Below are 22,214 nucleotides of genomic sequence, written 5' to 3'. Positions count from 1 at the left end.
AAATAACAGTTGGCTGTAGAGATTCAAGAAATGAGGCATAAAGTAATACAGATTGAGTGTCAAATGAATGGTGCAGGAGGGGATAAGATCACTTTCGGATAAACAACTTGGTGAAACCTTTCACAAAGAAGCAAGATTTGAATTGGGTTTTGAAAGATGGGCAGAGAAGGGAGAATGACATTCTGGTGAGTGTAAGTACAGATAAGTTTTGGGGACTGTGTGTAGTCTGTTTAATTATAGCACAGATGTTACTTGTAGATTACCTAGTTCTATCACTGGAAACTTTTAGCATTTTTTTCCTTTATTCTTGCTGTTCTATAGTTATATGAAGATCTATCTAGGTCTGGATCATCTTTCTGTGCATGGAGGAACCATTTTATTTAGTTCAGGTATCTGTTTCTGAGAAAATTTCTGCTTTTGTTTTGATCAATTCCTTCATGTATTTCCTAGTCTCCTGTTGTTTGGATGTTGGACCTTTTGAATTTCCTGGGTCTTTGATTTTTCTTTCATGTGTTTTTTATCTTTTTGTTTTCTTTTTCTGTACCCTAGATTTCCCTTATTTACTGATCCTTCTATGAAATTTTCTATTTTGGCATTTGATTTTAATTTCCATGAGTGGATTGTGGCTTCTTCTTTGTATCTTACTCTTTTTTTTTTTTAATGTTTTATTTATTTTTGAGAGAGAGAGAGAGAGAGAGAGAGAGAACATGAACGGGGGACGGTCAGAGAGAGGGAGACACAGCATCTGAAGCAGGCTTCAGGTTCTGAGCTGTCAGCACAGAGCCCGATGCGGGGCCCGATCCCACGAACCGTGAGATCATGACCTAAGCCGAAGTTGGATGCTTAAACGACTGAGCCATCTTTAGTATCTTATTCTTAATTTATCTGGAATTAAAAAAAAATTTTTTTTTAACATTTATTTATTATTGAGAGACAGAGAGAGATAGAGCATGAGCATGGGAGGGGCAGAGAGAGGAGGAGACACAGAATCTGAAGCAGGCTTCAGGCTTGGAACTGTTGGCACAGAGCCTGACATGGGGCTCGAACCCACAAACCACGAGATCATGACCTGAGTTGAAGTCGGACGCTTAACTGACTGAGCCACCCAGGCACACCTACTTTATCTGGAATTTTAAGGTTCTTTTCTGTCCTCTTGGCAATCCATTTCTTCAGGGTGTCAGTTTTATTTTCCTTTGTCTTTCTTCTTTGTGTTAGTTTATTTACATGTGTCTTGTAATTCTTGGTTGTCCATTGATAGTTGAGAGTGAGGAAATTAGAAGGCTGATGGGTCACTCTGATACAGGTGAGTATTCTGTGAATGGTCTGAGAACTGGCTGTCAGGCCAGGAATATTCAGATGCCAGAGTGAGTAGAGCCAACATTCACCATTAGAGGCCTTTTTCTCCTCAGATAGCATGTTTATTTTCTTTAAAGACATGCTTTCTTCCCATTTGGGGGGGGGTGGGGGGAGGTAGAGAGAAAAGGAGGAACCAACTGGACCTTTCTTACAGAAAGAATTTTAATGAAATTTTCTGCTTCTAGGCATTCATACCTTCCAACTTTGGATCCTCTCTATGATTCTTTTGGGACTATTGTTTATTTCTCCTCTCTGCTGAGTGTTTCCCTCCCAATGTGTTATGGGTGGTAGTTTTCTCTATTACTGTTCCTCCCCCACAAGGAAAGTCGTCGTCGTCGTCGTCGTCGTCGTCTTTTTTTAAGATTTTACTTTTCAGTAATCTGAAACATGGGGCTCAAACTCACAGCCCTGCGATCAAGGGTTGCACACTCTACTGACTGAGCCAGCCAGCCGCCCCTATTACTGTTTTTTTTTTTAACCCCTTATTATGGAAAGTTACAAGCATATCTAGAAGTAGAGAGTTATAGATGAATCTGTATGTATTTATCTGTATGACAAATACATAGAAGTTTTAGTGGTTAATGTGGCCAATACTGTTTTTATCTATTTCTCCACCTTCCTTATTTTTAATCAAACCTCAGATGTTATTCTATCTATAAGTATTTCAGGATGTACTTCTTTTTTTAAAAATTCTTTTGGAACGTTTTTAATTATTTTTGAGAGAGAGCACAAGTGGGAAAGGGACAGACAGAGAGACACAGAATCCAAAGCAGGCTCCAGGCTCCGAGCTGTCAGCACAGAGCCCAACACGGGGCTCGAACTCACAGACCGTGAGATCATGACCTGAGCCAAAGTCAGACGCTCAACCGACTGAGCCACCCAGGTGCCCTAAAGGACTCCTTTATAAAAGCACAGTCAAGGGGCGCCTGGGTGGCGCAGTTGGTTAAGCGTCCGACTTCAGCCAGGTCACGATCTCGCGGTCTGTGAGTTCGAGCCCCGCGTCAGGCTCTGGGCTGATGGCTCGGAGCCTGGAGCCTGTTTCCGATTCTGTGTCTCCCTCTCTCTCTGCCCCTCCCCCATTCATGCTCTGTCTCTCTCTGTCCCAAAAATAAATAAATGTTGGGGAAAAAAAAAACTTTAAAATAAAAAAAATAAAAAAAAAAAAGCACAGTCACAATACCATTATTACATTCAGTAGAATAAATCTTTAATATCATCATGTAAGTGAATTACTTCATCATTTTTTTTTTTAAATACTTTGAAGCAGGATCTAAACAAGGTCCTGTACTACAATTGACTGATGTCTTTGAAACTAGAGTCCCTTCTTTTAGAGGTGATTAGTTTTGCTTTGTCTACACATTTGTGTCTGCTTTCAGACCTTCAGAAATTTGCTGGAATCTCTCAGTTTCTTCATTGTTTATTTCCTTTTTTTTTAAATTGTACTTTTCTTGTGCGTCCTTTGAGAGTGAGGAGAAACCTGAACAGGAAGTGTAGGTTTTTCCCCCTCTGATACCCCACGGTGTTCTTATAAATGTGGCAGGCTTGTGCTACAGTCATGTTGTGTATATAAATCGGACACGAACAACAGTAGATATTCTCCTGTGAGGTCTCTGCTTCCATCGCACTGAGTAATGTGTGAGTGCTCGTCGAGCACAGAACCACTGAGAATGCACCAAATACAATTGTTTTCCTGAAAGAACAGCCCTTTTATCCTCACAACATATCAGAATTGTACAAGAAGAAACACTAGCTCAAAAGAATACATATTAGAAATAATGCCGAGTACAGATATATTTGGGGGCTTGAGCTAAGCGGTTCGAAACCATATATTCCACGTTTAAAAGAATCTCTTTGTTGAGACCAAGAAGGTCTCTGGGATCTCATTTATTTTTATGACATTTGAATGTTAAAAGGCTCAGTTTGTGCTCTGGGACACTAGGAGTCGTTTGAAAGAAGTTTTTTTTGTTTTTTTTTTTTTAAATTTTTTTTTCAACGTTTTTTATTTATTTTTGGGACAGAGAGAGACAGAGCATGAACGGGGGAGGGGCAGAGAGAGAGGGAGACACAGAATCGGAAACAGGCTCCAGGCTCCGAGCCATCAGCCCAGAGCCTGACGCGGGGCTCGAACTCACGGACCGCGAGATCGTGACCTGGCTGAAGTCGGACGCCTAACCGACTGCGCCACCCAGGCGCCCCTGAAAGAAGTTTTAAAGCTAGTTAATAGCTAGTGGTGTTTGTCATTTCATGGTAAACCTACTCAGTAGAGCTTTACAGTAAAGCATAGAATAGCAATTAGAAATTATGTAGCCGTGGGGGTACTTGGGTGGCTCAGTCAGTTGAGCGTCCAACTTCAGCTCAGGTCATGATCTTGCCGTTCATGAGTTTGAGCCCCATATTGGGCTCACTGCTGTCAGCCTGTCAGCGCAGAGCCCTCTTTGGATCCTTGGTCTCCCTCTCTCTACCCGTCCCCTGCTTACGCTCTCCCCACAATAAATAAATAATAAAAAATAAATCATCTAGCCACTGTTGCTGGTTAAATTGTGGAAACTTTGTCTTTTAAACTTTATTATCTTGGATTAACCATTTTAGTTAATGTTGGAAGACCTGGTTTCTATCCTTACAACATTATCCCTGTGACCTTGAATGTGTCATGTGGCACTCTGATCGCAATTCAGGTGTTGAATTCGCATAGCGACTTCCATTCTTGTACATGGTAAATTGGGGCAGGAAGGGTAAGAATTCACCCAGGTGTGTGCTTTCTTCAAATCAGAGGTTATGGAAAAGCCCGGGGGGCTAAGTGTGTGTGAGTTGGGAGAGGTCTCTGTAGTCTTGCCTGTCCTTTCTCCAAAACAGTCCCTGGGACATCTCTGCTCAGCTCCTAAGTGTGAAAACCATGAGTCTACATGAGCTGCAAAGTTTTCCCCCATCTCTGACATTTTTTGATGCAGGCCTAGTAACTTCTGTGCTGGAGTACTTTCACAAAATGGCAGTCGTGGTAGAAATATTTATAGCTACAAACTAGTACTCCAAAATTTAAAACACCAAGTGTATTAAATATGATGGGATCTTTTAATTTTTGGCTGGTTTAGATTTACTGCTGGAAACTTTTTCTTTCTGACTCCCCGTGCCAAATATACATAACATGCAATTTAGCATCTTAACCATTTCCAAATGTGCAGCTCAGGGGCATTAAGTATATTCACATTTTTGTGCAGGCATCACTGCCATCCATCTCCAGGACTTGATTTCATCTTCTCAATTGAAACTGTGTTCATTAAACGCTAACTCCACGTTTCTCCTCCTGCCTGCCTTGGTTCTACTTTGTCTCTAAATTTGGTCACTCTAGGTACCTCATATAAGTAGAGTTATGATACAATATTTGTTCTTTTGTGTCTGGCTTATTTCACTCAACATAATGTCTTCACACTCTATCCATGTTATGTGTGTCAGAATCCCCCCCCCCGCCCCTTTTTAAAGTTTTATTTATTTTGAGAGAGAAAGAGAACATGAGCGGGGAAGGAGAAGAGAGAGAGAGAGAGAGAGAGAGAGAGAGAGAGAGAGAATCCCTCTTGGGAATTCCCAAGCAGGCTCTGAGCCATTAGGACAGAGCCCAATGCGGGGCTCGAACTCATGAACCGTGAGTTCATGACCTGAGCCAAAACCAAGAGTCACACGCTTAACCAACTGAGCCACCCAGGCGCCCCAGAATTTCCTTTTCAAGGCTGAATAGTGTTGTATTTATATACGGCATTTTGTTTATCCGTTCATACAGATGGACATGTAGGCATTTCTACCTTTTGACTCTAGTAAATAATCCTGTCGTGTGAGATTGTCTTCTAGAACTTGCATTATTGTACTTCTTAAAGTTCAGAGGCATGCAATCTATTCCTCAGTCCCACATCCTACCTCGGTGCACCTGATGGTTGTGGCACATTTCCTAAAGTTAGTGTTTCATGGGAGATGTGATTTTCAACTGAGCATAGTGGTCATAGCTGTGGTTGGACTGATTCTCTGTGTGTCGTCCCCCCCTCCCCCCCCCCCACCTGGAGATTCACTAGTATAATTTTCCTCAAGCTGGATGTGTATAGCTAAGATATTGAAGTTAGTTCTGGAATATTCATTTAAAGAAATTAATAGTAAATGTGCTGACTTGCTTGTTTACTAAAGATGAATTTAGTTTTGGCATTTTCAAGCATCTTGTTTCTTGAATCAGAGACTTAGGCACACATTGAAAGGTGTCCCTGGTTTTTTTTAACCTATAGAGCTGTAGAACCGTGTTCTTTAAAGAAATGCCTAGGTTTTTTGTTTTTTGTTTTTGTGTTTTTTGTCTTGCTTTGTTTTTTGTTTTGCTTTTCCTGAGCTTTCCAACTGTTTCTGATAAGGCAGCAAGACTGGGTTCCGATTCAGTTCAGAGTGTTATAGAGGTCCTTTGCCTTTGTGTTACGGGCATGTTTCTGGAAACTTACCTATGAATAAGGAATTAAGCTGCTTAAAGGAAACATCCTATCTTTTCAGAGTGTTCTTTTTTATTATTACTTACCACTGAGTGTGATTACATTCTGATCTTGAGCAGATTCGTTTTCCTCAGAATTAATAATTGCCTCATTTAATGGTTCACCATGAATCTCCTCTCAACGTGAAAGAGTAGATGATCACTCAGTGTTTTTCTTTTTTCTTTTTTTTTTCTTTCTTTTTAAGAGTTGTCTATCATCCCTAATCTTGCTGTAATCTGGAGTGGTTGCATGTTAGGCCTGCTTCATGGCTGTTGGCAGTGGTTTGTGAATGCCTGTATTACTCTCCTGATCAAAATCTGATTTTGATTCCCTGTCTTTGGGAGTCATGTCCTCCCTCCCCCCCTTCCCTATCTCTCTCTCTCTCTTTCTTTCAGAGGTGTATTTTTTTTAGTGCTTATTTATTTTGAGAGAGAGAGAGCGAGGAGGGGAGGGGCAGAGAGACAGGGAGACAGAGAATCCCAAGTGGGCTCTGTGCTGTCAGCTCAGAGCCCGATGTAGGGCACAGTCCCACAAGCCTGGGATCATGACCTGAGCCGAAATTAAGAGTCAGATGCTCAACCGACTGAGCCACCCAGCTGCCCCTCCTCCCCTCCCCTCCCCCCCCCTCCCCTCCCCTCCCCTCCCTTCCCTTCCCTCTCTTCTCTTTTTCTCTTTCCTTTTCCTTTTCATTCTCTTTCTCTTTCTTTCATTGTGATTTAGTTTCCCTCCATTTTGAGGGAGTATATCTTCCAACAGCTTCCTGAGATAAGTGTTCTTTCCTAGTAAGTAGGGTTTTGGGGTCTTTGCATGTCTGAAAATGCCTTTATCTCACCCTCCTGCTAGATTAATAGCTTTGTCGGTCTTAGGATTCTGGGGTAGAAATTGTTCTTCAGAGTTGGAAGGTGCTGCTCCAGGCTTCCGGACTTGCAGGGTTACTGTTAAGAACCTATGTGCCATGACGGTTCTGAGCTTCGGAATGTGACCTGGTTTTTCCTTTGTGGGTGACCACAGAGTGGGCTTTCCCCCCAGTGTCTCAGATCTCACTTTTCTGCTTTGGTTTTATTTTTCTTTTCTCTTCTTCCTTCCTTCTTTCCTTCCACTGAGCTCTTGGTGTTTTTTTTTTTTTTTTTTAAGTCTATTTATTTATTTTGAGAGAGAGAGTGAGAGCCAGAGAGAGCGACAGGGGTGGCGCCTAGGTTTACCGAAAGGATACGGACGAACAGCCAGATGAAGAGATACCCAGGGAGAGGTCTGGAAGGGTTGCAGGCACCAGAGTTCCTGAGGAGCTGGTGTACATCTCCTCTCCTTCCTGGGGTGCACGTGTTCACCGGTCTGAAAGCCCTTGGAACCCCTTCCTGTTGGGATTTTGTGGGGACTTTGTCACACAGGTGAGATGAATCAGGGACTCTGTTTCCAGCCCGTCTCTGCTCTCTGGAGGATGGGCGCTGGGCCTGAGAATTCTAAACTTCTAATCCCGGCTTGGGATTTCTGGTGACCAGTCCCTCCCAGGAGCCATGCAATGTCCTCTATGCTGCTAGTGTTCATATCATTTAGGAGATGACAAGGGTTTTAAAACTTTTTTTTTTTTTTAATGTTTTCATTTTTGAGAGACAGAGACAGACAGCACGAGTGGGGGAGGGGAACAGAGAGAGAAGGAGGCACAGAATTCGAAGCAGGCTCCAGGCTCCCAGCTGTCAGCACGGAGCCTGATGCGGGGCTCGAACCCACAAACCGCGAGATCATGACCGGAGCCAAACTCAGACGCTTAAATGACTGAGCCACTCAGGTGCCCCTGAAACTACAAGCGTTCGAGAAGCTTTGTGCCAGGAGCTGGGAGTGGAGACCAAGATATATTTCTTCTGTTATCTTACGTTATTACATACCCACCAGAATGGATACAATTTGAAAGGCCACACAGTATATTAACAAGTACGTATGACCAGAATTCTCAAATATTATGGGGGAAGTAGAAAATGGCACAAGTGGGGCGCCTGGGTGGCGCAGTCGGTTAAGCGTCCGACTTCAGCCGGGTCACGATCTCGCGGTCCGTGAGTTCGAGCCCCGCGTCGGGCTCTGGGCTGATGGCTCGGAGCCTGGAGCCTGTTTCCGATTCTGTGTCTCCCTCTCTCTCTGCCCCTCCCCCGTTCATGCTCTGTCTCTCTCTGTCCCCAAAATAAATAAAAAACGTTGAAAAAAAATTAAAAAAAAAAAAAAAAGAAAATGGCACAAGCACCTCAGAAAAATCTTTGATAGTCACTTAAGGGCACACCTACCCCGTAAGTCAGCAAATTCTATTTCTTGTTATTTACTTAAGATAAGAGTGTCCTCAGAAAGACTTGCATGTGAAGGTTCATGAAAACTCAATTTATAATGGCCCTCCAACTGGAAACCACCCAGGTATCCCGTGATGGAAGAATGGATAATATGTGGCATGTTAATCAGTGAAATACTTTTCAACAACCAAAAGGAACAAAGTACTGAGGCTCGCAGCCTGCTTGATGAATCTTCAGAAATGCTGAGCAGAAGTCAGGCATAAGGGAACACTGTTTCATTCGATCTGTATCAAATTCTAGACAAAGTGATGGAAATCAGAACAGTGTCTGTGGAGGGGCCGGACGGGCATGGCGCATTCCTGGTGTGGTGGGATCTTCTCCGTCTTGTTCAGGTGTGAGATACACGGGTGTGTGTGTTTGGTAACTCGGCCAACTGTATCCTTACGATTTCTGCATTTCATTTGGAAACCACACTTCAATTAAAAAACAAAAAAAAGATGGCAGAAGACTAACAGTAAAAATGCTGAGTCTATTATTTACTCTCATTGAATGGTACCTGTGTTTTTCTGTCTTTGTTTTCAAAGCCCGTATGTGTTTCAACAATCACTTGGTAAGGGTACGAACACTGTTTTTATTGAATTCAACTCTTAGGCTCGTGGAACGGTATGGTGACGGATTTTATTCCTGCCCACGTGGTTTCCCGTGTCATGATGTTTGAGACAAACCTAGATGGAAATTTTTAATGTAATTTGAAGATTAATCTATAGCATCTGTGGAGTCACAGCGGGTGTAGCGTACCCCTGAATAGCGGGAGTCCCCTAGAACAAAGTGTGGGGACAGGTTGTCTATATTGGGCTCTAGAGCGGTGCCTGGGTGGTGCAGTCCGCAGAGCGTGCAACTCTTGATCCTGGGGTTGTCAGTATGAGTTCCACAGTGGGTGTAGAGATTACTTAAAAAAAAGTAAATCTCGGGGCACCCGGATGGCTCAGTCGGTTGAGCATCCGCCTCTTGATTTCAGCTCAGATCGTTATCCCGGGGCCGTGGGATCGAGCCCCTTTCAGGCTCTGAGCTGAGTGTGGAGCCTGCTTAGAATTCTCTCTCTCTTTCCCTCTCTGTCCCTCCCCTGCTCATGCTCTCTTTCTCTCAAAATAAATAAATAAATAAAAAGACCGTTTACAAGTCTGTCTCCTTCCTTTCTTCCATCCTTCCTTTCAGAAAAGTTTAAAGAAGAAAATCAAAATGGCTCATAATGTTACCATCCAGAAAGTTCATGTTACCGTTTAAAAAATGAGTGGTATATGCTTCTGGTGAAAGAATTCATTTGGTACGTAGTTCTCTCTAAAGATAAAACCCTTTGTTTTTAAAAAAAATTTTAAGTTTTTTTTTTTATTTTTGAGACAGAGAGAGACAGAGCATGAACGGGGAAGGGGCAGAGAGAGAGGCAGACACAGAATCAGAAGCAGGTTCCAGGCTCTGAGCCATCAGCCCAGAGCCCGACGCGGGGCTCGAACTCATGGACGGTGAGATCGTGACCTGAGCTGAAGTCGGACGCTTAACTGACTGAGCCACCCAGGCGCCCCAAGATAAAACCCTTTTAAGTGTAGTATGTCCTTATAGAAAAACTTGTTCAAATAGCAAAATATATAATAATTTATGTAATTCTTGAAAATATTTATTCAAAAAGCCATTTAGTACCCTACTTTGTGGCTTGATTTTTCACTTAGTACATCTTGAAAATGTATTTCTAAATTAGCACATTCATTTTCAGAAATCAGTTTTTTCTTTCATTACATTTGAATTGATGTATTATGTAATTATATACCAATTATGTAATTATGTAATTAGTTCCTTACTGATAACCATTTAGATTATTTTCATTTTTTTAAGTTTATTTATTTTTGACAGAGAGAGAGAGTGTGTGTGTGAGCATGAGCGGGAGAGGGGCAGAGAGAGGAGACACAGAATCTGAAGCAGCTTCCAGGCTCCGAGCCGTCAGCACAGTGCCCGACGCGGGGCTCGAACTCACAAACCGTGAGATCATGACCTGGGCTGAAGTAGGATGCTTCACCAACTGAGCCACCCAGGTGCCCCTTCATTTTTTAATTAAAAATAATACTTTAAAAAACAACTTTGTGCTGGTAAAATGTTATATATAGAAATATTTTTTAAAGATTTTATTTAAAATTTTTAAAAATTGTTTTAATGTTTTGTTTTTGAGAGAGAGAGAGAGAGAGAGAGAGAGAGAGAGAGAGAGAGGGGGAGGAGCAGAGAGAGAGGAGGACACAGAATCTGAAGCAGGCTCCAGGCTCTGTCAGCACAGAGCCCGATACAGGACTTGAACCTAGGAACTGCGAGATCATGACCTGAGCCAAAGTCAGATGCTTAACTCACTGAGCCACCCAGGCACCCCTAAATTTTCTTCTTAATGTTTCTTTTGAGAGAGAGAGAGAAAGTAGGGGAGGGGCAGAAAGAATCCCAAGCAGGCTCCACACTGTCGCCACAGAGCCTGACGCGGGGCTTGAACCATGAGATCGTGACCTGAGCCAAAGTCGAGAGTTGGACACTTAACTGACCGAGCCACCCCGGTGCCCCTCCTAAGCTCTTAAGTAATCTCTACACCCAACATGTGGCTCAAACTCACAACCCTGAGATCAAGAGTCACACACTCCACCGACTGAGCCAGACAGGTGCCCAGATTGACAGTGTTGGGCCCTACTCCTATCTTCCAAGACTGTGGGAGTAGCTGTTTCTTCTCCACCTTGGCGCTATTGATGCTGTAGACGGGATAGTTCTTGGTGTAGGAGGCAGGAGGCTGGGCTGCGCACTGTGGGGTGCTTCCCGGTAACTCTGGCTTCCCCCCACCAGATGCCAGTAGCACTCCCCTCCCCCCCAGGAGGAACAGCCACCTAGTTGTTTCAAGTACAGGGAATCTCCAGATGTGGCCATGTGACCCTCGAGGTACAAGTGCAACATTGCCTGTGGTTGGGGACCATCGACCAGAGAAGCATTGTAGGTTCCCGCGGACGGTTACCGTCGCCTCTGTCCTGACCTAGGAGCTGCCGAAGTCAGATGTCAGTGGTGTGTTCCTCCATGTGTTGGGGTTTGAGTGGATGTAAAACGAGGGGGAGCTTAGGTTACGGGGTATCTCCTAGAGTCCAGGGAGTGCCTCGGAGCTTTATGAGCAGCTGACTTGGTAGCTGTCAGAGACCAACCCCACGCACGTTCTATTAGACTTTCAGCAGCTGTTTGTTGAATGCCACCATCTACCAGATACTACGGTGGACACTGGGTATTTCATGTTGAAAAAAAGGAGATTCTGCTGCTACTTAATGAAGCTTCAGGTGTTGGGATGACACATTCAGCGTGTGTGTGTGTGTGTGTGTGTGTGTGTGTGTGTGTGTGTGTGTAATTACAGGTAGTATTCATGCTGTTCCAGGAAAAGGGCCAGCTGAGAGCATATGAGGGGCTTGGTTCGGCATGGAGACGAACAAGTTGTCACTGAAGGCTTCTGAGCCCGGGCAGGTTCTTACTAGATTTGGGGAAGGGGGCTGCTGAGGGCATTCCAAGTGCAGGGAATTGCAAGTATTTGAAGAGGCAACGTATCAAGGTGGAAAAGATTCAGCTTTTCAGGGAAACAAAGAGATGCCAATTTGATCAGAAAACAAGAAGGAGAAGTGCATTTAAGGGTGGAGAGAGAGTCACGGGCCCGATCACACGTGGCCTTGTAGGTAACCACTTGGGATGGCATTTGCAAGTTGGTGCGGGCGCCTGGGTGACGCAGTCATTCAAGTGACAGACTCTTGATTTCGGCTCAGGTCATGATCTCGCGGCTCGTGAGATCGAGCCCCACCATGGGCTCCACACCGATAGTGCAAGGAGCCTGCTTCTGGTTCTCTCGCTTCCTCTCTCTCTGCTCCTCCCCTTCTCGTACTAGCTCTCTCAAAATAAATAAACTTAAAAATAAAAGAAAAACCCAAAGGGAGTGGGAAGCTAACAAAGGGTTATGAGCAGGCGAGTGGCACCATCTGATTTACACCCCGGTGCGATCACCCTGGCTGCTGTGTGCAGTATGTATTGTGGAGAGGCAAGAAAGGAATTCAGGAGTCCTCATGAGGCGGTGGTAGTGTGGCTATGGCATGATGGGTGATGATATTAGTTGATGACAGGGACATACAGGGAAATGGAGCTTGTGAAGGAATTTTGAAGGAAGCATTAACAAAAACAAGAAACAATTTGAATGTCGGTGGCGAAAATGGGAAAGTGTCCCTGGTCACTTCCAGAATTGTGGGTTGAATGATGGGTTCAGCTGCCATTGCTGAAATGGGCCCACCGGCCGTGGAGTGTCTGTGGGGGAGGGCACAGAAGAACAGGAGTTCAGCTTGAGGTATGTCAGATTTGAGATGCCCCTGCAATATCCTGCGAGATCAAGGGGTAAATACAGCACCCACTGTGGTGTTGAAAATGGAAGTCTGGTACCTAGAGAAGACGGGGTAGCTTGGAAATTAAAGGTTGCGAGCTGTCGGCATGTAGATGCTGATGTTGTCTGGGGAGAGAGTGTATCTCGATGAGAGAATCGGATCCCGGGCTGAGCCCTGAGGAAATCTAACATGTCGAGGTTGGACAGCAGAGAAGCGACAGGCAGAGAAAACAAAGACGCTTGAGAGGTAGGCAGCAGATCGTTCCATGTGATGTCACAGAAGCATGACATGCAATTTTTCCAGGGGCAGGTGGGAGCGATTGTGGTCAGCTGTGCCTAATATTCTGAGAGTCCTCGTAAGGTGGCTGTCTCGATGCCTGCTCCTGACATCTGCATGTAAGGACCCTGATTTCCTCCATACTAGTGGGGAAAAGGCGTTAGGTAGCCGCGCGTGGAGATGGGGACCCAGGCAGGGAGAGGATCTTAGGAAAACTGGTAACCTGTTGGTTTAGCTAAGGCAGCTTTCTTAACTTTTGTGTGTAAGAAACACCGCCCAGAGAAACTGTGCTAATGGTGAACGCTGAGTACAGCTGACACGCCATCAGCTCGTAGGGAATATGCTGCCTGTAGCCACAGGATGCCACCGTGGATGCTTGTCTTATACTCTCTAATCTTACTCTTTTCCTTAGTGGTGGGAAATTGCTTTCTCCTCCCTATGTCAGTGCTGCTCAAGGCACTGCAGATCTGTGTCATTCGTGTCTTCTCCTCACTGCATATGAATATCAGAATTTGAAAATTTATATTTGGAGTGTTTGAGCAATTCTTTTGGACGTCTTTTCCTCCCTCCCTCCCTCCCTCCCTCCCTTCCTTCCTTCCTTCCTTCCTTCCTTCCTTCCTTCCTTTCCAGTTCTTCCCTTTGCCTCATCTTAGGTCTTAGCAAACATACTCATTTTGTTAGTAGTGGCAGGAAGCAGGCAGTTTCCATGGCAACTGACAGACCGGGTTTACTGTGGAAATTTCCGGAATTAACAGAGCTGCATTGCAGAAGGATGCATAAAGCAGTATTCATCTAGAGATGCTAACAGTACGGACACAGAACGGTTGCAGTGGTGTGCAGGGTATGTGTTCTATTTATTTTCCTGTCTTAGGAGGAATGCTAGTTATATATATGCATATGTGCCAAGGAGAGCATTAAAGCAGCTTGAGGCATTTTAGAGTACGTCGGCTTGATAAAATCAAGGCTGCTTACAGGGCAAAAGGAGGAATAAGTAATTTGGAGAGAAAGACATGTTTGATAACGTTGGGAGGAAATCAAGAGTAAGATAAATGAAGGGGAAGGATGTGATCATGAAAGAAGAGGAGAAAACATGCTTCAAGCCTTCAAACATGCCTAATTAGATAATAGAAGGTTCTGGGCACCAGGAGATGTTTATTTATCAAAGGAAAATCTGTAGGCACTGGCACGGGTGGGGGATCAAGTTCTTATGCCCAGGAGGAAGAGATGTGTTCAGGTAATTAGCTGTCATTTTCGGAAGGATACGTAGATAGGAAGGATGCCCAAGGCATGGAGGTCTGCTGCCTCTTTAGTGTACTTATTTACGTGTGTGGCAAGAGAATCAGGGATGGGTTACAGACCCCCAATTCCACTGCCTGTTGATTTGTGTGTGTGTGTGTGTGTGTGTGTGTGTATGTGTGTATAGGGGGGAGGAGGGGCCGTGAGGGTTAAGAAAGAGCCTGAAATGTATCTTGAGCTTAAATTTTGAAAATAAAACTATAAGATTTGGGTGCATTACTGGAGTTTCTTATCTTCCAGAGAATAATTATAAAGTTGAAAGAGGAAGGATATGAAAAACGAGTAGATGTGATAGAGATCGTCTGAATGATAGGTCTCATTTAGTACTCAAACTACAGTTGAGTACTCCCGTAGTACTCAAACTACAGCTCAGGAGCCAAATGTGGCCCTGCTGCTAGTTTTTATAAATAAAGTTTTATTGGAACATAGCCACACCCATTTGGTCGCATAGTTGCTACAGAGAGGGGCTGGCAATACCTAAAATGTTCATCTGTTTCTTTACAGAAGAAGTTTGTTGACTCGTGGTTTAGATGGTGTATTGGATTCCTACGGCTGCTGTAACAAATTGCCACAGACTTGGTAGACTAAAACGACAGAAATTTATTCTCTCGCAGTTTCGGAGGCCAGAAATCCGAAATCAGGGTGTTGGCAAGGTGATGCTTCTTCTACAGGCTTTGGAGGGGATCCTTCCTTCCCTCTTCCAGCCCTGGTACCTCCTGGCATTCCTGGGGTGGAGGTGGCAGGACCCCAGTCGCCTCTGTCCTTGCTTGGATTTCCTCCCTGTGTCTCCCTGTGTCTCTGTCTTCCTGTCTGTCTCTTATAAGGACACTTGCCAATATATTTAGGGCCCACCCAAGTCCAGGATGACCTTTCCTCAAGATCTTTATCTTAATTGTATCTGTAAAGATAAGGTCACCTTCTGAGGTAGATAAATCTGTTGTTGGGGGACCCCAGTTGAGCCCAGTGCATGTGGTATTGGAGAAATGGGTTTTGGGTTCTCAGAGCACGTTTTGTGATAAGAGTAGCTAGCTCCTTAGGGCGCCTGGCTGGCTCATTCGGAAGAACACGCGACTCGTAGTAATCTTGGGGTCGTGAGTTCGAGCCCCACATTGGGTGTAGAAATTACCTAAGTAAAAAAATGACTGACTGGCTCCTGGCAAGTGTCCTCTGGAAACCCGTGGAGCATATGCTTTGTGATAGACGTGACCTGCTGGAGAGGACGTTCCGTTCACTTTTCAAGAACAGAGTGGTGGAGACGTAGTTGAAATCGGAGCAGACAGCCTCTGTGATGCAAAGGGAAGTCGCCGGGCAGAGATAGTCTCAGAATATCTGGGAGAAAAAGTACCCCCACATTTGCGGGAAGCTGACGAAGGGCAGGACCTAGTGCCTCCTATCAGTCTCTCCTTGGCTCCCGCCCCCGAGAAACAACACAGTGGATTTGGCATTTTGGTCCCAGAAGAATCAGAGCTTTGGGGAATTAGAGTCCTGTCCAGATCACGGCAGTGGGGAGTACGTGTGGGTGCTTGAAGATAAGTAGACTTGATTAGCGAGCGGAGGAGCCGCGGCGTGGAGTGGATACGCCGGTGGACAGAGCTGTGAACTGGAGACCGGACTCCGGGTGGGCGGTGTGTGTCGTTGTGGGAGAACGGGAGGTGTTGGCCTGGGCAGGAGAGGTCTGCGGTGTCCCCCTCCTATCAGTAAGCCACGGTGTCCTTGCTCCCGTGGGATGTTTCCTGAGGCAGACTGGGGAGTACTTGGGAACGTTTAAGAAGCGATGCACGCCCATCGTGAAGAATCAGGTCGTAGACGGGAGATTCCAGCCCGGGTGCCCGAGCTGCGGACAGAAGCCTCCTTGTTCTGCGACTTGAGGGACCCTGGCCTGTTGCCTGTATCCTCCCCTGTGCCCCTTCAAAGGAGACCTCTGAGTTTGGCTCGATAGAGGGAATTATCAGAAGAATTAAGCACAAACGGTTAGATATGGACCCACAATAGGGCTCACCAAGAAGAAGTACCAAACTAGCCTAATCTACTTTATTTTTTTTTATTTTTATTTTATTTTATTTTTTTTTAACGTTTTATTTATTTTTGAGACAGAGAGAGACAGAGCATGAACGGGGGAGGGGCAGAGAGAGAGGGAGACACAGAATCCGAAACAGGCTCCAGGCTCTGAGCTGTCAGCACAGAGCCCGACGCGGGGCTCAAACTCACAGACTGTGAGATCATGACCTGAGCTGAAGTCGGACGCTAAACGGACTCAGCCACCCAGGCCTCCCAATTTTTTTTTCTTAATGTTTAGTTTTGGGGAGGAAGGGGCAGAGAGAGGGAGACCTAGAATCCAAAGCAAGCTCCAGGCTCTGAGCTGTCAGCACAGAGCCGGATGTGGGGCTCAAACTCCTAAACCGCGAGATCATGACCTGAGTCGAGGTCGGACGCTTAACCGACTGAGCCACCCAGGGGCCCCGGACTGGGTGTTTCCTGATTTTAGCATATGTGGGTGCTGAGGAAGAGCACTGGACCCAATCCAGGACCTCCAGGCAGGGTTTTCTGAAGGACAAGCCTGGACGATTCTGTTAGTCTGTGACTGTGTGCATCTGAAACCCAAACGGAGATGTCCGGAAGCTGGGGGCATGAAGAATGTTTTCTTCTCTTCTCCTTTCACAGGCTATTTTGTGCATTCACTAGCACACATGTTGAGTTGTGTGCTCTGACTTCTCTTCACAGCAAGATCCAGATTCAACTGTAATTAGATATTTACCTTTTTATTTTTCTGTAGGCACCTAGAGTATACATAAGGAAGTAGAGTGAGTTAAGGTCTACAGCCTAGACTGGTATTAAATTAAGCTGGTTTGATCACAATTCACACAAGCTAAAATGTAAGCACTGTAGGAGGTTCAAAAATACCCTCTGTTTCAAGTAGGTATATTATATAAAATAGCCTGTGTTCCTAAGTGTGTCTGTTGATAAATCTTTAGATTGTGTCTGTAGATAAATCTATAAAATCTTTTTTTTTTTTTTCCTCATTGACTAGTTTGGGTAAATGCCCACCCTGCCCCAGAATAATAAAGGTGAGCTTGAGAATGTTCCATAGTTTACAAGACAGTTCACACAGCTAGCTACAGGTTATGAATGAAAAGGGATTAAGATTCTTGGTCCTTCGTTACTTGCTTCAGGAACTAATGTTCTGACTTCGTAAAAGCAATTTCAGATTTGTAGGAGAAGCAGCATCCTGCTAAACTATTTATTAAGAAACAAGGATGGATATATGAAACACAGAAAATTAAGACAATCCCACGTGGAGTCTCTATAGGAATCAAGAAGAGATTTACCGAGGATTTCTCTTAGGGCATTCCTGCAGACCGCAGGAGAAAATGTGGCCTCTTCTGAACCATTAGTTTAAGAGACAGAGTGCCTCCCCCACCCCAAGGCCTTCCCCCCCTGACTAGCAAGTCCCAGAAAATAACGGGAGGGAGGCCAGATGGATGTAGGTACATTTCATCTGGGCAGCGTGGACGCAGAGAAGGGTGGTGGTAGCAAAATAGACTGAGGATTATATTCTTAGATTTGCTGCTGTCCGTTGAAGAGTATGGAATTCGAGGACAAGGACATCAAGAGAGAATTTGCCTCTGGAGCAGTGTGTGCTCTGATTGGGAATACCCTGAGCCCCGGGGCCTTGAACTACAGACAGGGTTTGAACATATAGACACGGGATGGACAAATCCCTTTCCCACAAGGAGAGTGAGGCTCAAAGACAGTCTCTTTCTCTCTTTCCCATCAATCTTACTTAGGTATAGTTGACATATAATAAACTGTATGTAGTGAAAGTGTACAGTTTGGGAAGTTTTGACGTGCGTATACCCTGTGAAAGCACCACTCCAGGCAGGTTAGTGAACATACCTACCACCCCCAAAGTTTCCTCCTGACCTGTTCTAGCTTTTCTGTCTAGACGTTTGGTTTCGTTGCTTTTTGTATATCCCACATCTGTCTGATGTATTCGTCTGCCCTTCAGTTTCTCGAACACACACCATAGAGTCGTAAGCACAGTTTCATTGTCTTTGCTAATTCTGGCATCTTTGCCATTTCTGACTCAGTTAGAATTGGTTGATCTTTCTCTTCATTTTGGGCCATCTTATTTTGCTTCTCTGCATCCTTGCTGAGTTTTAGATTGCAGGCCGGACTTTGGGTGCCAGGTGTTTTTGCATTCCTACGAATCTTTGGTTAAGTTACTTGGAAACAGCTGGATCCTGTTGACTCTTGCTTACCAGCTTTGGTGGGTGTTCTGAGTACCGCTCCAGCCTGGGCATTGTTCCCTCTAATCCTTTTGGGGGGTTCTTTCCCCAGGCGAGTGTAGGGTCTTTGTAAGAGCGTGCTGTCCAAGGAGGGCTCCGTGCCTATCTGTGGGGTTCTCTTTCTGTGCAGCGCTCTCTTATCCCAGAACTCTGCTTCTTAGACTCTGGCTACCTTGGTCTCCTCAGACACCTAGATCTGTCTGCTCAACACCAGGATACTGCCAGGAGGTGCCTCGGTCCCCCTGGTCCCCCGTCCCCTCGCAGTGTGTGGACCCCTCCAGACCGGAAGCTGGGGACAGCCGTAGGCTCACCGTGTGTATTTCTTGCCTCAGTGTTCACTGTCCTTTGATGCCTGACGTCCAGTGTCTTCAAGACCATCTCAGACTTTGTCTGTTTTTTTACTTGTTTCAAGTGTGAGAGTAAGTCTGTGTCCCTGATGCTCCACAGTGGCCCAAGCGTGAGTGCCACACGTATCCTCCCTGTGAGACGGGAGCAAGCATTCTGGAACTAGGAAGCAATGTCTTCTTGACTTTGAGAAAGCACCTCTGAACGCGGCACCTTACGGCATTCTTAATACAGTAGAAGACATCATGATGTTTATAAAAAAGGATCAGCAAATTTTTTTTTTTAAGTTTATTTTTGAGAGAGAGAAAAAGTGAGAGTGGGGAGAGACAGAAAGCGAGAGAATCCCAAGCAGGCGCCACACTGTCAGCACAGAGCCCGACACGGGGCTCAAACCCACGAACTGTGGAGCATCATGACCTGAGCCGAGGTTGGACGCTTAACCATCTGAGCCACCCTGGTGTCCCCAGCAAATCTCGAGGGGAGAGCAAATTTGGATAAATAGGGAACAGGATTATTGATTAGGTGATAGGTGAGAAAATAAGGCATTGGCAGGAAGCTGGAAAGGCAATGGTGGAAGGAAGTCCATTTTGCACGTGGAAGTGAACTTGAATGATACTGCGTGGCAGAGTGAAATGGCACGATCGACTTGAGAGCATGCACGTTTCTGAATGTTTTACAGGTATAAATTCATAAATAGAATGGGAAGGTAAACACACTCTGGAGAAATATTTACAGCACAGGACCAAGAGTCAGTCGATAAGTTAATAACATATACTAATAACTCTTAGCAGAAGCAGCAGCAGGAAAACAAAGCTTTGGCAGGAGGGCTCAGGGGTGTTCTCCCAGGGACTTAACCAAGGAAGAGACACTTGCTCGCCAAGTGGCAAAAAAAAAAAAGTCCAACTCTAAGAGTAAGAAACCAAACTGCGGCTTAAAAGAGTGATCTCACCCCTGATCACCTTTTAGGTGGGCGTGAGGGAAAAGGGCGCTGTGGACGGGGCTCTGTGGGCACTCGCTTAACAGTTTAGCCTATACCCTTTACGTTTGTCCGAGTACTTATCCTGCTGCCGAATTAGCACAGAAGGGTGCCCTCTGGATTTAGCAGAGGGTAGGGGTGGAAGATGAACTAGAGACATCCCAGGTAGCCGTGGCCGTGCTGGCTATATTTCTCCAAAGAACAAGTCCACCCACCTATGTGCAAAGCCGGGCAGCTTTATTGGACGCTTTAGATAGAAATAAAGCTTTTCCCAGTGTCCAGTCTCAGGAATGCTCTGGAACATCATGTCACAGTTTTTTATTTTTTGGGGGGGGGGGGAGGGGAATCTGTAGGATTTTAGAAACTTGTACACATCAGTCCGAATCAGTGAAAGGATGGTAGTGAAAACGCGGTAGTGATGATTCAGTGTTCAGTAAGTAGTGAAAAGACAAAGTGGTCATTTCTGTCCAGAGGGTCGGTGATCAAAGAGGGTACACTAAAGGACTTCACTGCAAACATGTGGGCTCAGAAATGACAGCTTTCAGATTTTCATGTAACAAGATGTCCCCCTTATTTCAAAAAATAATTTTCTTATATCGCATTTGCGTCTTAATAAGGTCTGTATTGCGTGGATTCATTCTACCCATCATTTTGCATGTTTTGTAAAAGAAAACACACATATTCTACTTATTTGTGATGCCCACAGTATCTGTGTCGGTTTCTCTCTCTCTCTGTGTATGTGTGTGTGTGTGTGTGTGTGTGTGTGTGTATGTGTATGTCTGTCTGTCTGTCTGGGCATGTTTGCCCTAGAGGTTGAAACTGCTAGTCGCTGGGAACAGGGATGATTAGGGCTGGCTGTAAGAAATGAGGGATGCCAGAGTTAAGGACTTTATTCAGGGAAGTGTTCTTGGCCTGTTTGTAACTGGTCTGTGGATTTGAAACCATTTTAGCATCATTGACCCTCAGCCACTAAGTGCTCATAGCACTTCCCAGTCATTGTCGTGACCAGACTTCCACCTGTTCCCTCCCTCTTCACCACTGCCAGATGCTAGGGACCTCCTCCCGTGACAATCACTGGGAAATAAGATGTCCTTGGGGGCTGCATTAACCGGAAATGAGTTTGCATATCAACAGCATCAGTGGTGAGGACAGATAGCAGCTTAAGTAAGACAGTTTATTTCTCCTTCTGGAGATGTTGTCTGGAGATAGGTAGGCGTAGGGTTGGTGAAATGGCTTCATGGTCATCAGAGTCTAGAGAGCCGTAATTTTCTTCTCCCTCATTCTCAGTACATGGTTTCTATTCTCAAGGGACTTGAGGGTGATTGGAACTCCAGTCCTCACCAGTATTCCAGGCAACAAGAACCAGAAGGGGGAGAAAGAGAAGAAAAAACCCATGACCTTCCTTCTGGCTGAGTCACCTCCTTTTATCTATTTATTTTTGGGACACACAGAGAGAGAGAGAGACAGAGAGAGAGAGAGCACAGCAGGGGAGGGGCAGAGAGAGAGAGAGAGAGGGAGACACAGAATCTGAAACATGCTCCAGGCTCTGAGCTGTCAGCACGGAGCCTGATGTGGGGCTCGAACTCACGAACTGCGAGATCATGCCCTGAGCCGACTGAGCCCCCAGGCGCCCGAGCTCAGCTCCTTTCAAATACTGCATTCATCCTACTGCCTCTAACCACAAGGAAGTTTGCCTTCTCCATCCGCTCGGGCCATCATAACAAAATACTACAGCTTGGGTGGCTCCAACAACAGAAGCCTATTGCTGGCAGTTCTGGAGGCCGGGAAGATCAAGGTGCCGACCAGGTAGGTTTCGTCCCGAGGATTCTTCCCTTGGCTCGTTGGTGGCCGCCATCTTGCTCTGTGACCTCTGCTTTGTGCAAGCGTGAGGGTGGGGGAGAGCCTGTCTCCGCTGGGGTCCTTCTAAGAAGGACACTAGTCCCATCCGATCAGGGCTCCACCCTTATGACCTCGTTTAAACATAATTATCTCCTTGTAGGCCCTGTCTCCAATACAGTCACGCTGGGGGTTAGGGCTTTGACGTGAATTTTGGCGGGAAAGGGGGGAGGGGGAGCGCAGGTGATTCCATAGCAGTTGGGAAGTGTAGCGTTTTAGCTGCGTGTAGTGTTTCCCCGAATAAAGAAGACCTTATCGAGAAGAGGAGGGCAGGTGTTGGCTGGCAGCTGGCGGTAATTGCCACGGGGGGCGGGCCGAGGCTGCTGGCTCAGTTCCCCGGATGGGTCATCAGGTGCTTGAAGGCGGAATCCTATGGAGGATTCACTGAAAGCAGCTAAGGATACTCTGTAGAAAATCATCCACAGAGAAGTGGGAAAATGAGAGAGATTTGGAAGTCATTGCTGATAAAACACAGTCCCTTAGTCTCAAGAAAGCGGTATTCCAGGAAAAGTCAGGAAACCTTTCTTCCCCTTAGGAGTGTAGCTTAGGAGTCAGGAAACCTTTTCTCTCCATGAGTGTGTTTTCTGCTATTTATATAT

At 45.4% G+C, this 22,214-nt stretch overlaps 1 protein-coding gene and 1 long non-coding RNA gene across 2 annotated transcripts in view; both read left to right on the top strand.

The window, feature by feature from the left end:
• MAP2K4 (mitogen-activated protein kinase kinase 4) overlaps positions 1-22,214 on the top strand; it is a 130,392-nt gene that overhangs the window by 31,136 nt on the left and 77,042 nt on the right. The window lies entirely within an intron of this gene.
• LOC121015886 (uncharacterized) lies at positions 12,027-19,095 on the top strand. Its single transcript, XR_005784028.1, has 3 exons — positions 12,027-13,657; positions 14,617-14,765; positions 16,774-19,095. It is a non-coding gene; the product is annotated as an uncharacterized LOC121015886 (long non-coding RNA).

This window comes from Herpailurus yagouaroundi, unplaced genomic scaffold, assembly GCF_014898765.1.
Source record: "Herpailurus yagouaroundi ecotype Mexico unplaced genomic scaffold, PumYag 208, whole genome shotgun sequence".
In the NCBI taxonomy this organism is placed as follows: domain Eukaryota; kingdom Metazoa; phylum Chordata; class Mammalia; order Carnivora; family Felidae; genus Herpailurus; species Herpailurus yagouaroundi.
This window is presented reverse-complemented; position numbering and strand designations above follow the sequence as displayed.